The sequence below is a fragment of the Juglans microcarpa x Juglans regia genome, chromosome 1D (assembly GCF_004785595.1).
Source record: "Juglans microcarpa x Juglans regia isolate MS1-56 chromosome 1D, Jm3101_v1.0, whole genome shotgun sequence".
NCBI lineage: Eukaryota > Viridiplantae > Streptophyta > Magnoliopsida > Fagales > Juglandaceae > Juglans > Juglans microcarpa x Juglans regia.
The window spans coordinates 48,581,499-48,595,306 of NC_054594.1; the positions used below are offsets into that span (position 1 = coordinate 48,581,499).

A 13,808-nucleotide genomic window follows, 5' to 3' on the forward strand; every position below is an offset into this window, starting at 1 on the left:
GTTTTCTCCTTAGCCATACCAGAGATGACCTTGAAAATCTCTTCTTCATCGAAAGGTCTCTCCAAAACACTCATATATTGCGGATCAATTGCCTCAAAAGACAAAGCATCAAGCTTCGGCCTCCAAGTTGCCGATTCGGTGAGAAGAGTCTCATAATAATGTACAATATGATTTTCTAATTCGGGAGGAGAGGATAACACCTAAGTACTAGAATGAAGCAACTCAATAGCATTGTTACGCCGATGTGAATTAGCCACTTTGTGAAAGAACTTTGTACACCTATCACCCTCTTTAAAGAGTCCTGGATTTTTTACGCCATGATATCTCCTCTGACAACAAAACCCTCTCTAACTCTGCCACAACCGTGCCCTTCCTCAATAATACCTCCTTCGAGGCATCTCCCAATAGTTCCCTACCCTCTATCTCCTGCAATTCCTCCAACAAAGTAGACTTCTGATTGTCTGTGTGACAAAAAAACTTCCAAATTCCATTTCTTCAGATCTTATTTTAGAGCCTTAATCTTACCTGCTAAAATGAAACTTGGAGTGCCATTAAACTGATATGATGCCCACCAAGCACGCACCGTCTCTACAAACTCATTCCCTGTTAGCCACATGTTCTCAAACTTGAAGTACCAGCGACCCCTATGAATGCCCTCACAATCTAGAAGAATGGAAAAATGATCTGAACTGACTCGAGTTAACCTTTTTTGACTTACTTCTGGATAGTGGGCTTCCCGTGATAGAGAGACCAGGAATCTATCCAACTTCGACCAAGCCCGGCCGTTAGACCATGTATACTCACCCCCCACCAAGGGAAGGTCCATAAGGTCCAGATAAAAAATGAACTCAGAGAATTCTTCCATGGCCATAGTATGCCGATGATGTCTTGATCGTTCACTAGGAAAGCGAGTAATGTTGAAATCACCCCCCATACACCACGGCACATCCCATAATGAGTATATACCCGCCAATTCCTCTCACAACCTTCGCCTATCACTGTCCATGTTAGGACTATAAGACCCTACAAAAGCCCATTCCCATCCATCACTCACATTTTTTAATAGAGTCAAAACAGAGAACTCACCAACACACTCATTGATCGCCTCAACCACTCTTTTATCTCACATTAATAACACTCCACCTGAGGCTCCCAATGAGGCCAAATAAGACCAGCCCACATGCGAGCATCCCCATAGGCTATGCACAATTCTTTTATCTATGAGACGCAACTTTATTTCTTGAAGACATACCACATCACCCTTCCACATCCTCAATAAGGATTTGATACGAAGACGTTTATTACTATCATTGAGTCGCTGTATGTTCCATGATAAAATCTTAGGCTTCATAAAAAGTTTAACTTGCCCCTCCCTTTCGATCTATCCCTTCCGCTACTCCCTTCCTTAATATCATAATTGATGGAACAAGTTAAACGTTTAAGTTCTCTATCATGTTTTGTGGCTGATTTCGAACGGCTAGCTTCAATAGCCATCACAAGAGCCATAAATTGCTCTTCGTAACCTCCAAAAGAAACCCCAAAAATATCTTGTAGCTCCTCTAGCTCCTCCCGTCAGAATAACTCAACTGGCACACCATCCTCCAGCTCCTCCCGTTGGAATAACTCAACTGGCATACCAGTGTGGTCGACGGAGGCCGGCGAATTTTTTTGTGCCGGTGGTGGTGCCAGCAAAATACATATCGGCGCCACAGGAACCTGACTCTGTTCCTGGCCCAAAATATCGGTAGTTGCCCTAGTTAAAACCCTCCAGGCCTTCATTGGGCCTGCGGCCCGGCCCATCCCAGGGCCCCATGTACCCGAGGTACAAGGCCCACTCTTATGGCCCGTTACTAGGCCCAGATCTTTCTTCATCTCAGCCTTGCCCTTGACATAGCGTTTCAAATAACCAATTTCCTCCAACACTGCTCCCACTTTTTCCTCTAAGCCAACCAGCATCCTCATAATAGTTTCCTCATTAGACCCCAACAGCCCATTGCCTTCTCCCTTGTGCCTCTGTACAACCTCTGAGATTCAAGTTACCTGCTCGAACAACAGGAAGCACTCTATTTCTCCTGCACGAGCCAAAGGATAAATGGAGCTCCATTAATGTATCTCTGAAGTTCCTCCACCCCTCCCCCTTCCTCCCTTCCGGCACGACTATCAAACCTCCTCTTATCATGACCAAACTCCGAGAGAGAAATGAAATTGCCATTGTGATTATGTCCCTTTCGCACCATTAATACCATGTCTTCTTTTCTACGAGTTCTTAGAAACTCATAAACACCCCTAAACACTGCACATTCCCTCACCATAGAGCCCAACCACCCCATAGCTTCATTATCTAAGGCTATGTATTTAACAACACGGCGACTACTTTCTATGATTTTCCACCACCTATCATTCTCCTTCCTGAACTCGAATAGCTTCTGGTCAATGAAAACCTCATTGCATTGCCCCATCTAGTCCAACCCACAACGTTAACCCAAAGCTGCAGTGAATACGCTAATCTCCACACAGAGCAGAAGCCATTAATGAATCACCACCAACAGCAAGAAAAACCAAAAGAAAAGGAAAAATTGTACGTAGAGAAAATATTTAGGAGAGAGAAAAATATCTTGATAACAAGCAACCAAAGAGACTAGTTCTAAACAAAAAAGAGCTGGTTGTGGGTCTTGTATGCTAATCCCTTCTCTCGGTTGGAAGACTGGAAGTGGGAGACATACTTCCACATTTATTTTGTGTTAATGGAGGAGTGATGGAATTTAAACTTGCATCCCCATGATGAATTCTACTTAGGTAGAGTATTTTTCCAATAACCTGATAACCAGAGTCCATAAGGATGGGAATGCCTATATTCCCGGAGCCACGACATTCCAATAGCAGCACTAGGCATTGCGTCAGTTACTGTTAAGATTCTTACTTTTTTATATTGGCACCGGGTGTTTGCAAACAACATCCCGACTAATTCCAGGGGTGAACAAGCCTTCGGCAATGAGTTTTCCACTAGTGCACATCGGTAATTTAATGATAAAATTCCTCAGTTTGATGGCCTTTAGGAATTGTTTGTAGTTTGCATCCAAGAGGATTTGAACCTTAGACCTGGAGGGAGCATACCACCAAGACCAAATATTTTACTTCTTGAGCCAACCCTTTGGGGTTCTGCTAAGATTCTTCAAGGGTTCCCTTTCCCCCTGCTTTAAGTTAGATCCTAATGGTTTTCACGGGTATATATTTTGCAATTGATTTTTTTGGTCAGCATTTAAACGGAACGTTTCAATAATAACTAAGCCATTAATTACTGCTTTTGCATTGCCCAGATCACGAGTCCTCGAGACAGAAGAAGAAAGTGACTCTTGACCTGTATATTGGACTGCTTAGCATCTTACTGGATTTTCTCCTTCAGATTTCACATTAATATTTTCTTGATCCTAAAGAGATATTTTCAAGTGTATTTTTGCTGCATTTGAGTTTTTATTTGCTCTTTGGTGTTTATGTGTTCGAAGCACTCTCAGGAAATTTCAATTAGTACATTTAGCTTTCTTGTGCCAATGTAGAATTGTCACCTAGGAACTCAACTTTGCGATGCCCTAGATGCAGTTATGCTTGTTAAAAAATATCATAGTTATAGTTGCGCTATATTCTGCCCCTTCACCCTATCTTTTTCTCCTCTTACTTGTAGGCCCGTTTCTATTCTACCTCAAATGTTTTGTTGATAGCGTTGGATTCTTTGACAGGGATTAGTAATGTTGGTTTTGTGCCATTCGTATGAAACAAATGTTGGTTTTATGCCATTTTTTGTACATGCATGGCTATCTAGAGAATAGTTTGTTTTCTCATTCGTTTTCTTGCAAGAGTCGGAAGTTTGTCGATACTAGTATGATGATATGAACAGTGATTGTAAACATTATTTAATCAATTGGCTGATATTTGGACCTAGTGGATTTTTTTTTTTTTTTTTTTCTGGGGGGTGGTGTGAGACAAAAGTGTGAATTTGAAATCGTGCGGAAAGGATGAAACCTAGTTAGTTCTCAATGGATGGTATTCATTTGTCTGAAGGTTTAAGTTGCTATTATTGATCGTATTTGTCAATCTGAAATGGAAAACTTTTAGCAGTCCAACAATGTCTGTAGAGATTAATCAAGACTGTTCTAGACACCGCCAATAAAAAAATTGGGGGGTGGTAGGGTAGTTTATGTGAGTGACAGCTTTCTGAAAGCTTGTGGTGACCTGAGCTGTTTATAATCTAGGATTCAGCACCGGCACGTATCACAATCTGTAGCCGAACTTGGCTCATGGTTGGCATGGCAAGCTATCCAAAACCTCAATTCACAATCCATATAATCTTGATTTCCTTGTTAACGAAGGATTTGGTTAACGCTGTAGTTTTAGAGAAGGTGTTTGGTTATGCCAGCGTTTGACTTAAAAATTTTGGTAGTTAATACTGCTGCTAGCATTACATATCGTTGCCCGTCAGGATGGGCTGGGGCTGAGGTTCTCCCCTGTTCATAATGCGTATATCTCCAGCCTGAGTTATGGTTATCCAGGGGTGACTGTCCCTAAACCCGAGAGCATGCTAGTTGTGTAGCAATTGCATAACTTTGGCTAGCTTCCTTGGCGCCTAGAGATTGCTCTCTTCTGAACATCGGTGATTTGCCTTTCGTTTACATACTCCAGCAATGTTTGCAGGCTTGCGTGAACGTATTCAGTTGCTAGGGTTGGGGTACCTCACGGCCTTTAAAAAAAAAAAAAAATGGGAAAAGAGACAAAGAAGCAACACAGTAGTTATTTTACGAATAATGAATTTAGCCCAACACAGTAGTTATTCTTGGCACTAATCCCCATGAGGGGCCACAAATAATGTGGAAATTTATTCATACGAATTAAGATGATGATAGTCACAAGAAAAATCATGTTTCTACAATGGAAGATCGATGTGGGTGACCATCAAATTTCCCAAATATGTCTTGATCATGTTTGTAGTACTCCACGATCGACCTAGCAGCGTATACGACGCTGTCCAATGTACTTTGATCTCCCGCAAGGGAGCCTCCCCTGAATTGCAAGATTCACCGGGCCCCCATCGAGATTATATGGGTTTCGGCTTTTCAGCTGAGAGCCGGATTTATGAGGAAATTTTTGGCCTTTTCCAATCTGCACATATTATATATGCTAAGTACTTTGCTTTATCGCATCAAGTACTTCAAGTTCATGATCCAGCACACAATGCCAGAGAGATTTTTAAAGAGACAATTAAGCTATATATGAGGGGGGAAAACTATATGGCTCTGAAACTTAATTTGCATAAATATAAGATATATTACTAGCTAGCTAATACCATTCTATATGCAGATCGACAACAACTTCATTTTCCTAACAGAAAGTAACTGTTTTTTTAGTGGGGGAAAACCTACGTAAAGGCAGTAAGTGCCACGACCATATGGCATAGGTGATCCGCGTGCGTTTGGACGACATGAAACCTGACATCACACCACGTACAGGAGAAATATTTCCAGTGTGCAGTTGAGAGCCAATGGCCCGTTGACATGTCTCAGCTAACCCAATTATCACTTACTAGTCCTCTCCTCTCCCCTCCCTTTAAAAAAAAACAAGAAGCATATATCAATCATAATTGGGTTAATGGTGCCACCTTCAGACATTTTCTGAAGCACCAATTAAATGATAATGGCGTTCTTTATATATGAAACCTGTACTGTTTTCAACTTTCTTTGGTGGATGTTTCAGTGTATGGTGGGGTTCCAATTGCATTTGCGTTGAAAATAGGTTCGTTTCATTAATTTTGGGGGGGGGGGGGAATTGTCAGAGAGAGCATATCTTGGAGTGGGATTGCTTGGTTCTTGTTACATTCTTTCCCGTAATCGATTTTCCCCCACCAAAACATGTTACGTACGTTTTAAGCTAAGCCCCAATTTGACGGTTTGGATTAGAAATTTATCTCATCTCATCATTATAACTTTTTCAAATTTCTATACAAAATATAATAAACAATTCAACTTTTTCAAATCTCAAAACAATAATATTGTTAAAAAATAATATTCTAACAATATTTTATTTAACTAATCTAAAATTATCTCAACTCATATCTAAATTCAAATGCGGCCTAAAACACACGTCAAAGTTTATTAATGTATAATATATGAAATCTCACGTCACGTTAAAATGAAAAGTACGAACATGAGAGTTTAGCTTTAGCATTTAAAATCTCACTTGAAAGAACTCAGCTAGTATTTATATTAAAGCAGTGCTAGAGAGCAGCTACTATAGTTGTGCACACATTGCACACACTACGTGACTGCTTCTCATCCTTTTTTTTTTTTTTTTTTGCAAAATGCAGACTCCATCGTCTCTCTCATGATCTCTCTCTCACATCAGTGTCTCTCTCTCTCTCATCAGCTCTTTCTCTCTCCTTGACTCTCTCTCATCTCTCTCTCTCTCTCTCTCTATCTCCTCGACTCTCTCTCTCATCTTGCTCTTTCTCTCTCTCGTCGTCACTCTCTCATCGTCTCTCTCTCTCATCGTTTCTCTCTCTCATCAGCCCTCTCTCAATCCACTAATTTCGAATTCAAGAGATGTGAGATATGTAGTTTAGAGAATGCTATATAATGTGTGTAAAATGACTCATCAAACAGTAGCTGCTATACATATTATTTCTTTATAATATCAGGAACACGATGACATGCAACGCTGACCTCATTCAACATGGCACTAAAAGCCAAATACTCGTGGTACACGTACAAAAGGATCCACACTGTCCCCAGCTAAAAAAGGACAATTATCGTTGTCAATTCTTGAAAACATGCATGAATTTGGTTGAGTTACAGGGTCCTGGACGACCGCAATAATCATCATGTTGTCCTAATTTATTCTACAGTTTGTTCAAATGCGGCGTTACGTACGTACGCATTGATATTACCATGCTCTACCGTCCATCCATCCTATACTTTTGGCAGGCAGGCATACGCATGCCTATCGGGCTTGAAAGTCGAGGGATATGCTTACTGGGCTATACATCTCAACTTTCAATGAATCAGATAGCATTCACACGAACCAAACAAGAAAAAAGAATGGCTTCTTCCGTGGCATTTAGGACACTACTGCATCATGCTAAAGATTCGATAAGATCTGCAAAAAGTGTCTGCTTGTGCTGATTCAGAATTTCATTCTTCATACTTTTCTTCTTTTTCTATTTTGTTTTTCCCATCATATCTTTAATTTCCTTCGATCGGTGACAATATTAATTTGAGGGAAGGGTACTAGGGTACTTAAAAGAGAAAGTACAGGATTATAAATAATCACAAAGTACTTAGGCTTTTGAAACACGTTTAAAACGTGATATATATTAACATACGACATTGACTATATATCGATCAAAGTAGCCTGCAAAAGCCAAACATGAAAGCCAACTATGAAAAAATTGTTGAGTGTCGATGTGGGGGGGGGGGGGGGGGGGGAGTGTGATTTATCAAGGCGGACGGACATAACAACCTATATATTAGAGCCTTAGGCTCCATTTAGTTAGCGAGATGAGATAATGAGATGGTTGGTTTTAGATAAAAGTTAAAAGTTGAATAAAATATTATTATAATATTATTTTTTAATATTATTATTGTGTTGAGATTTGAACAAGTTAAATTGTTTATTATATTTTATGTGAGAATTTAAAAAAATTATAATCATTAGATGAAATGAAATGAAATGAAACTATTTCTATATCCAAACGGAGCTTTAGGAAGCTCAATATAGCGTACGGAGAAAAAAGTTGCCCTTAGTTTCTACAAAAATATATAGAACAAGATTATGATTTTTCAAGGGGCCTCCTATTATTGAATTTATGACAAAAGATGAACTATACTTTTCCTCACTATATATTGATCAACTGAATCTCAAACATGTTGCTGAATTTTAAACTTATAATTTATCATAACACAATGAATTGTGTGATTTTATTCTAATTGAATGATTAAATACATACATTCTTATAAATTCAAGCTTTTAGGCCAATTAGTGAGATAACATGATTTCAAGATAGTATTCATGAATTTGATTCCACTAATTAAGGAAAAGTCTAATGATTAATATTTTTTTGGCATTATTAATGTATCATGAGAAGGGTACAATATTATGATTCATCTCCCCTGATTTGCATCTCTCAACGTTGTATAAAAATTAGTGCAGCACGGTTGAAAGAGATATTCGATGTAAGTGATGATCTATAACACTAAAAGAAAAAGAAAAGCACTAAATATCAATAAAAGGGAAAAAAAAAGTCCTTAACACCAAAAGCAAAGGACTAAATGATCACGAAAAAGAAAGGAAGAGGATTAAATGCACATATTTTTATTCATACTCATTGATTGAACGTATTTGGATGTTTGTGGAAATAATTACATGGCTGAGTCATTTTTGTGGGTAGAAAATACAAAAACGTTAGATATAATATTTTATGAGTTGAGTAAGTGTGATGTACTTATTTTAAAAAAATGAAATTTATTATTAAAAATTAATTTTTTTATATAGATGATCTAAAAAAATTGAAATTTATTATTAAAAATTAATTTTTTATATAGATGATCTTATAATAATTATTTATTCTTTTTTAAAATGAATATTTTACACATTCTATAACAGTATTAAATTCCTATGCATGTTAAAAACAAGAAAGTAACAAAAACAATAAATAAATAAATGCAGAGCTTAGCCTTGGGCCTACGACGGAGGTACTTGATGATCAGTGGATATACGTGTGCTTAACGACAGTTAACAGTTTGCTGAGGCGACGGGAAACGAGCACGTTCAGGCCATCTAGATTCTAGCCTAGCTACTATATATTAAATTCTATAAGTGGGGAATCTTATCCCGGGAATGTCAATTTTTTCTGCAGTTGCCCGGACAGTCATCAACCCCTCCACCCTCATCATTCTACCTTCTAGCAGCCTAGCTAGTGTTTGTTAGACTGCATTTAAATGTTAAATTACATTAAATTGAGATAAAATAAAAATTAAAAATTAAATAAAATATTATTAAAAAATTATTTTTTAATATTATTATTATTTTAAAATTTAAAAAAATTAAATAATTTATTATATTTTATATTAGAATTAAAAAAAATTATAATAATTAGATAAAATAAATTAAAATGCGTTTAAGATTCAAAGCGAAAAATTTCTCCAAATTAAAGCTCGATTGGATATTGACATGTTTTTATATATAAAGCAGATCAGTGAAAATCAGCTCTTCTTGTTAAATAAAAGACAGTTGCCAATAAATTACTTAGATCCCGGTGAGACTTCTATTATTATTTAATATTTTATAATTATTTTTTATTATATGTTTTTATATATAAAGCAGATCAGTGAAAATCAGCTCTTCTTGTTAAATAAAAGACAGTTGCCAATAAATTACTTAGATAACGGTGAGACTTCTATTATTATTTAATATTTTATAATTATTTTTTATTATTTTTTTCTACTATTTATTATAATTCAATAATTTAATATTTTTTTTATCACTTTTTTATTACTAGTTAAAAATTATTTGAGATCACCTCACTACTCAAATATAACCTAAGTCAATTCATATTATCCGTTACGAGAGTTAACAATTAAAAATATATTTTTTATGATAAATTATAACCTTACAACTATTTTACAACTAATTTGCAACTCTATATGAAATGTAGGGTGATTTTGTAATATTAAAATTTATTTTTAAGGAAGTGGTATGATTTTATTGGTTATTTGAATATTTGGTTTAAAATAGTTATAAAAGAATTGTAGGTGTATCATTACTCTTTTTTATAATAAATATATTCTCTTTTCTTATATAGATAAGTGTCATTTTTAATGAGATTAATTCTTATGTTAATGATATACATATACATATATAGATGTTTGCCATGTGTCGGACTTGAAACGGTTAGATTAATTTAAAGAGATTATTCACTAAAATATTGGATTAATTAGTTATCTTCCTTTATAAACTTTGTGAGTGAGACCCATTAATTAAAATAGTTGAAAAGTGTTACATCTATAAAAGAAGATTTTATGAGATTAAGCTTATAAATTGATGTGATTTGATATAATATATTAAATTTATTTTATAATAAAAATAATTTTATAATTTAACGGATCATGTCAAGCTAGTTAGACGTACTACTCCTATGGTGCGAAAATTTGTTATCAAATATTGTAATGTTGAGAAATCCCACAGAGTTTAGAAACAAACTCATCTTGATTTTTATAAGGAGTTATCTCGTTTCTCCTATTAAGCCTTTTATGAGAAGAAATAAGTGTTTTTATATGGTATAAGAGTAGATGTCTTGAGTTCGAATCTTGATTCTACATTCTATCCCATTTAATTAAATACTATACGTGTTGGGCCACCTATTGAAAGGGAGTATAGCATACACTTAAACTTTTAGGACAAGTGGTGATTTCATATGGTATCAAAGCCAGGTTAAACTATGATCGATGATGGACTCATGCGACCTACCCACGATGATGGTACCAAAATTACTGGCCCCCACGTGAGGGGGTGTGTTGAGAAGTTCTACACGGCTTAGGAACAAATGCATCTTAGTCTTTATAAAGAGTTACCACACTCTTCTTATTAGGCCTTTTATGAAGAAAAAAAAAATATAAGTGTTTATATATGTAAGAACAGGTCAATTAAACAGATCAGTTTATAATTTGAGATTCGTTTCGGCCGGGATGAATTTGGTCGTCTGAACCTGTCAGGAAAGAAGCATGCATGGATGGCCGGCCTTATGCCTCATTCAAAGAACGTCAACGGGACCATCCAATTATTAGCACAGTCCATATTCTGGTGCATGAATATTCACCCGCACTATAAACCCAAACTACCAAATAATATATATATATATATAGAGTTTAGAGGGTCAAAGTTTTGACTTGTGCCGTCATACGGAAAGAGATTGTTGGAGATGAAGTATGCCATTAACGCAAGAAGGTAGTAGGTACCATGCATGTATGGGGAAATTTTGTTAACTTTCTTCAAAGGTTCATTGCTTCGGCCTTCATGCGCGTCATCTATCAATTAAGTGGCAAAATTCTAAATTTCTTTTGCTCTCAGCCCATGATTTCTCATGTCTAGCTAGTGACTATATCATTTGAATAAAATCTATAGACTATATTCTAACTCTATTATGATAAGATGATATTGTATACGAATTTTAAAAAGATAAAAGATAATTCGAAATAAAAGTGAAAATGTATATGCAGCATTACTCATTAATCAATGAATCTTCATACTTATTTTTAATGTCCAAATTCCGTTATATAAGAAGCAACACAGTTGAGAGCGCATAAATGGTGCATATATATAGTTTTGGTTCTTTTATTATATGATGGTCGTTGTTTGAAGTGGAATAACCATTTATGAAACTTCTGTTTGCAATAAATTAATAGCTGTTTGGAAAGCAGTAGTATACATTTTGGCTACAAAGTAATAGTATACATAACAAGCTGTAGGGTTGAGCAAAAATTTAAAATTTGGACTCCGAATCTGGCTTCGCTTCGACTATGACAAAATGGAGTCGGATTTCCTTTTAATTTTTCAGTCGGAGTCAGAGTCGGGGGTGTTGTTGGACCGACTCCGATTCGATCCTACTCCGACTCCAACTTTGCCCTCTGACTCCGACTCTGATATTATACATATATTAGAAAAATATGTATTTATCTATATATTTATCATATATTCTAGTATAGTTATATAACAATAACTTATATATAAGTTAAATTCAATAATATATTAGTATGAGCTAATTATTATAAAATAATATACTTATACTATAATATAAATAGACTAACGATAGTTTAATATATGTAGACATCATAGTATTACTACCTTATATAATCAAGTATAAAAATAAGTTAGACACTAGTATTTAAATAAGTCTAGTAGAATAAGCTAATAACCCATACTAATTTACTAAAGTATAATAACATGTAATTAGACGCTAGAAAGTCTAGTATATAATTAAGTTAGGAATAAGCTAGACATTAATGTAATAACATATAATACTAATGTATAATAACATACAATTAGACATTATATATAGTATAAGTCTTGTATAGAAATAAATAATTAGACACTAGTATAGAAATAACTAATAAGTCTAGTATAATAAGTTAATAACACAAAATACAAAATTAGTAAAGTATTATAACATGTAATTAGACAATATAGTATAAATCTAGTATAAAAACAAGTTAGATTCTAGTATAAAATAAATTAGCAGTGAATGATTTAGTTTTATTTTTTAATTTTTTCAAAAAATTGATATTTGAAAGCGCACAAAAATTCTTTTTTAAATGGGTTAAATATGAAGTAAAAAGAAAAAGTTCGAAGCTGAACGCCCAAATCTGACTCCACTCCGACAAGTCGGAGTTGGAGTCGGATCGAAGTTTACACAAGTCGGAGTCGGAGTCTGATTTAGGAGAATCTGACTCCGATTAAATCGGTGCTCACTCCCAATAATAAGGAACATTGAAGGAAATAACTAGGTAAAACTAATCATCATCAATTGGATATAGTAAGACCGGGTGTTAATTAAGTTTTGCAAAAGATTATTGAGCCTTCTCTTTTTGAAATGAAAATTTACTTCTACTACAATATGGCAGATTGCAATTTGACCGATTGAGGGTTCTCCAAACTTTCATCGCTTGATCAGCCTTTCCCTCAAACCCCCCACCCCCCACCCCCAACATACCCCCACATAATTTATCCTCTTTTTTGTTTTTATTTATTTTATTTTTTATTTTTTAAACTGCCCATGCATTGCACTTGACTCATCTCAACCCTTGACATCCCATTCTGTTGACTTCATATGAAGGTCATGCATGCATGCGCCACCAACCACGACGTGTGACCATCATGCGCCTCCTCATTTAATGGTTTCAAATCTAGAGTTGACTGGATTTTTTAGTTCCAAATGATGTGCTCCTGATCCACAAGTACTCCATTTACCGGCCATATTCCTCCATAAGGCACCAGCTTCCAACGCGTTCGAACTTCGTGTAGCTCTATCCTTGGGTGCTTAGCTTTCCTTCGACATTGATCTGACACATTGAAGCTCTATTTTCTCCAAAAATAGCTTTTGTTTGTTTGCTCCTTTCCAAGAATATTGCGAGCTAGGGGACACGAGATTGAAAGTAGTAATTCAACGACGTTGAATAATTTGCATGCATATAAATTAGGAAAATTGATAAAAACACATCACTTCTCATAACATTTTACACAACAATATTTAAAAAAAAAGGTTATTTTTATAATCTAACTTGTAAAAATAACATTATTTTACTAAAATAACATTATTTTATAACATGTGTTGTGAAATATATATGTTGTGAAATGTGTTGTGTAGTTATCTTTACTCATAATTTAAATCCTCCTCACTACAAGAAAATGGCTCTATTGCGGCGATTTTTGGTCTGCTGCAATAAATGTCGCCGCAATAAGTCATTATTTACGGCGATAGATTTGGTCGACGCGGCTTCCAACCCGTGCGTATTATTGTCCTTTTTTGCGGCGATTTTATGCTTATTTGCGACGAAAATTTTCGCCGTAAAAAACTTTTTACTTTTGCAGCGATTTTAACGATACTTACGGCGAATTAAACCGCCGCAAAATCCCAAAATGTTCTGCCGACGCATAAGTTCGCTGTGAATCTGATTTTAATGTAAACGGCGCCATTACCTCCATCGATTTTCAGACTTCCCCCCAAATCCCTATTTCCCCCCAAATCCCGATTTCCTTCGTCCCCATTTTGG

At 35.6% G+C, this 13,808-nt stretch overlaps 1 protein-coding gene across 2 annotated transcripts in view; it reads left to right on the plus strand.

The window, feature by feature from the left end:
• The window catches only part of LOC121247329 (leucine-rich repeat extensin-like protein 1), a 34,994-nt gene that overhangs the window by 21,113 nt on the left and 73 nt on the right, over window positions 1-13,808 (plus strand). The window contains exon 4 of one of the 2 annotated variants that reach the window (XR_005937248.1): window positions 3,318-3,324. The gene's annotated coding sequence lies outside the window, so the exon portion shown is untranslated. Of the gene's footprint in view, window positions 1-3,317; window positions 3,937-13,808 lie in introns of those variants that run through there. The other variant, XM_041145714.1, reaches the window with a different exon arrangement.